The 4,384-nt window shown below is 34.0% G+C and overlaps 1 non-coding gene across 1 annotated transcript; it reads right to left on the reverse strand.

The window, feature by feature from the left end:
* Nucleotides 1–2,951: 2,951 nt before the first annotated feature.
* On the reverse strand, nucleotides 2,952–3,058 carry LOC139846252 (small nucleolar RNA R71). The gene has a single exon (XR_011758980.1). It is a non-coding gene; the product is annotated as a small nucleolar RNA R71 (small nucleolar RNA).
* Nucleotides 3,059–4,384: the final 1,326 nt, after the last annotated feature.

Consider the following 4,384-nt stretch of genomic DNA (forward strand, 5'->3'; position numbering starts at 1 on the left):
GACATCCTTATTTATTCTAAGAGTGATGAAAAGCACGAAGAACATTTAAAGTTAGTGCTTGATCTATTAAGAAAATAAGAGTTGTACGCTAAGTTTTCTAAGTGTGCTTTCTGGTTAAGAGAAGTCCAATTCCTTGGACATATTGTTAGTAAACAGGGAATACAAGTTGATCCTGCTAAGATTGAGGCGATTGAAAAGTGGGAAATTCCGAAAACTCCTACTCAGATTCGTCAGTTTCTAGGGTTGGCTGGTTACTATAGAAGGTTCATTCAGGATTTCTCTCGTATCGCCAAACCTCTGACTACTTTAACGCACAAGGGGAAGAAGTATGAGTGGAAGGATGAAAAAGAGACTGCTTTTCAGATTTTGAAGAATAAGTTGGCTACCGCTCCGATATTGTCACTACCTGAGGGTAATGATGATTTTGTTTTATATTTTGATGCTTCACGTCAAGGCTACCGCTCCGATATATTTTGTATCGAGGTTTTGGCAATCTTTACAGGAAGCCTTGGAAACTAGGTTAGATATGAGCACCGCTTATCATCCTCAGACGGATGGTCAGAGTGAAAGGATCATTCAAACATTTGAAGATATGTTACGAGCGTGTGTTATTGATTTTGGTAATGGGTGGGATAAATATTTGTCGCTAGCTGAATTTTCTTATAACAACAATTATCATGCAAGTATTAAAGCCGCACCATTTGAAGCTCTGTATGGTAGAAAGTGTAGGTCTCCTGTCTGCTGGAATGAGGTTGGGGATGCTCAAATCACAGGTTCAGAAATTATTCATGAGACTACCGAGAAGATTGTACAGATTAAGGAAAGATTGAGAACGGCTAGAAGTCGGCAAAAGAGTTATGCCGATAAGGGAAGGAAAGATGTAGGATTTCAAATATAGTTATATATATATAGCGTTAAACTTGGCTAGCTCCCTGCGGAACGAACCGGACTTACTAAAAACTACACTACTGTACGATTAGGTACACTGCCTATAAGTGTTGTAGCAAGGTTTAAGTATATCCACTCTATAAATAAATAAATAACTTGTGTAAAATTGTATCGTATTTAATAGTATTTCGTAATAAAAATATAACTATTTTGTATACACCTCGCATAACATCAAGTATTTTTGGCGCCGCTGCCGGGGATCGCCGAAGCGAAACGCTATTTTTCTAAAAAAAAAAGAAAAAAAGATTTTTATTAAGTTTTAATCTATTTTTGTAAAAATGTAAGTTTTAAATATTAAAAACAAAAATATAAAAATATAAATCTAATAAGTAATTGTTAAAATATAAGTTTTATTTAAGTTATAAAAAAATACTGAACCTGCGTAATTTAAGCCTGCAGCTCATCTGAATCTGCATCCTCCGCACTCGCGGAGTTATTGGTCAGAAGACATCCGCACTCGCGAAGCCGTCTAACACGCCTGACCTGGTACTTCATTTATTACGAAATTAGGGTTAAAAATTTAATTATTATTAATTATAATTAGGGTTTAGTAATTTAATATTAATTAGTTTTAGTTTAAATAAATTTGTATTTTTTTAGTTTTAATTAGTTTTATTAATTTATAAAATTAATACTTTTATAAAATAATAATATAAAAATAATATTTTTATAAAAATTGTAATTTTTTTATAACTTTAGTTTTATTTTTAAATTTTGTATCTTTTTAATCGTTTAATTGTATTTTGTATATTTTTCATTCGTAACTAGTTTTAAACTTAGTATTTTACCATAGTAGCTCTAGTTTTTTAGGCTTTGCCGTAAAATCCCTTAACTACTTTTTTTTAGACTAAGATTTAGGTGCGTTAGAATTTTACGACGTCGCTTATCGCTTTAGTTCAAAAAATTTTAGTACTTTTTAAGTTATTGCCGTTTTGGATATAGAATTCCTTTAAGTTTTAATTCCTTTAGACGTAAGTTTTAATTTTTAGTTTCCAGACTTTTAAGTTTCGACGCTGCATTTTATTATTTTTCGACCTCTTATTTTTCGAAATTTTCCGACGCACTCTTTTTCTTTCTTATTTCTTGACGCTCTAGTTTTTAGGACATAGATTTTTATTACAAAAATTCGACGAAAAATTATTTTAAGCGGTTAAATTGATAGACATCCAAAATTTTCTGGTTCGTAGTAATAGTTGAATTTGTTAGTGGCGAGTTGTGGGCTTCCAATTTAAAGGGTCCTGGCTACCTGCTGCATCTATTGGCTATTCGAAACGTGGGCAAAATTATAAAAGTCTATTAATTTGATAACTTATATAATTTTTATCATTTATAACTAATAGGATATTCAGTTAATGCACCGAGCAAAACGTTCACCACCTGTAACACGATCAAGACATCTAGCCAATATTGTCGCCGTTGATTTTTCTTTAGAATCGTCATCAAGTCGACCAAGTACTCCAATTCAAATTTTCGATAATCCATTTTTTGAACCCGACCTCACAATTGAGAATCCGGAGGATATTCAGGGACAATTCAGAGATCCTGAATCACTAATCATTCCTCCTGAACCACAAATCACTCATCCAGAGATTGTCGAGGAAGAAACCATTAACTCAATCATGGAAAATATGGAACCTCTAAGTATGGAAGACCGAATAAGAGCTAAACGCACTGGCCAAGGTCACGCAATTACTCAACCAGACATTAATGCGCCAGATTATGAAATCAAAGGACTAATCCTACACATGGTAACTAATCAATGCCAATTTAGTGGTGCGCTGAAGGAAGATCCAAATGAACATCTTCGTACCTTTAATAGGATCTGCACTCTATTTAAAATAAGAGAAGTGGAGGATGAACATATCTATCTCATGTTATTTCCCTGGACTTTAAAGGGAGAAGCCAAAGATTGGTTAGAATCGTTACCTGAAAGGGCAATTGATACATGGGATGTTTTAGTTGAAAATTTTCTTAAATAATTCTTTCCGGCATCTAAAGCCGTGAGACTTCAAGGAAAAATTGTTACGTTCACACAAAAGCCAAATGAAACTCTATATGAGGCATGGACAAGATTTGGAAAGTTGTTGAGAGGATGTCCTCAACATGGTTTAGACACTTATCAAATAGTACAAATATTCTACCAAGGATGCGATATTACTACAAGAAAAGACATCGACATAGCAGCTGGTGGTTCCATTATGAAGAAAACTGCAACTGAAGCTTACAAAATTATTGATAACACTGCTTCCCACTCACATGAGTGTCATCAAGAAAAAGACATCGTTAGATCATCTAAAGCGGCTAGAGCCGACTCTAGCCATGACTTTGATTCCATTTCCGCAAAGATAGATGCTTTCGAGAGACGAATGGAAAAGATGACTAAAGATATTCACGCTATACGAATTAGTTGTGAGCAGTGTGGAGGACTACATTTGACAAAAGATTATCTCAGTATTGAACAAACAATGGAACAAAGAGAGAATGTTTCATACATGAACCAAAGGCCTGGAAATAATTATCAGAATAATTATCAACTGCCAAGACCAAACTACAATCAAAATCAGAATTATAACTGAAATGTTCCATACAACAACCAACAAGGTCCTAGCAATCAACAAGTATCCAATAATACTTACAACCAGCAAAGACCTATTTTTCAATATAAACCACCACAAACTGATGATAAAAAGCCAAATTTAAAGATATGATGTCGAACCTAGTTGAATCTCAAACGTAATTTTTCACATCTCAGAAACAAACTAATGAACAACATGCTCAAGCATTTAGAAATCAACAAGCTTCTATTCAAAATTTGGAACAAGAAGTAAGTAACCTAGCAAGGTTAATAGGTGAAAGAAAACCGGAAAGTCTACCTAGTGATACAAATGCTAACCCCCGGAATGAAACAGCTAAAGCCATTACCACGAGAAGTGGTATTACACTTAAACCACCTGAAATACCTGTAATTTCTGATGACTCTATTCCTACTCCACAGGCACCACAGCCTAAGCAAGAGAAAGAAACAGAATCAGTAGTTGAAAAGGTTAATGAAGATTACACAGTTAAAGCTAAACCTTATGTTAAACCATACCAACCACCGCTTCCTTACCCAAGTAAAATGAGAAAAAAAAGACTTGAAGTCGAGCAATCCAAATTCTTGGATATGTTTAAACAAATAAATGTCAATCTTCCTTTCATTGATGTGATTTCAGGAATGCCTAGATATGCTAAATTTTTGAAAGATCTAATCACAAATAGAAAGAAAATGGAAGAACTCTCGGCTGTTACTATGAATGCTAATTGTTCTGCAGTGTTGTTGAATAAGATACCAGAAAAACTCTCAGATCCAGGAAGTTTCACAATTCCATGTTTTCTGGGTAGTCTTAGTTCAATAGAAGCATTAGCATATTTAGGTGCTAGTATAAATTTAATACCG

Source organism: Rutidosis leptorrhynchoides, chromosome 4 (genome assembly GCF_046630445.1).
Source record: "Rutidosis leptorrhynchoides isolate AG116_Rl617_1_P2 chromosome 4, CSIRO_AGI_Rlap_v1, whole genome shotgun sequence".
Taxonomy (NCBI): Eukaryota; Viridiplantae; Streptophyta; class Magnoliopsida; order Asterales; family Asteraceae; genus Rutidosis; species Rutidosis leptorrhynchoides.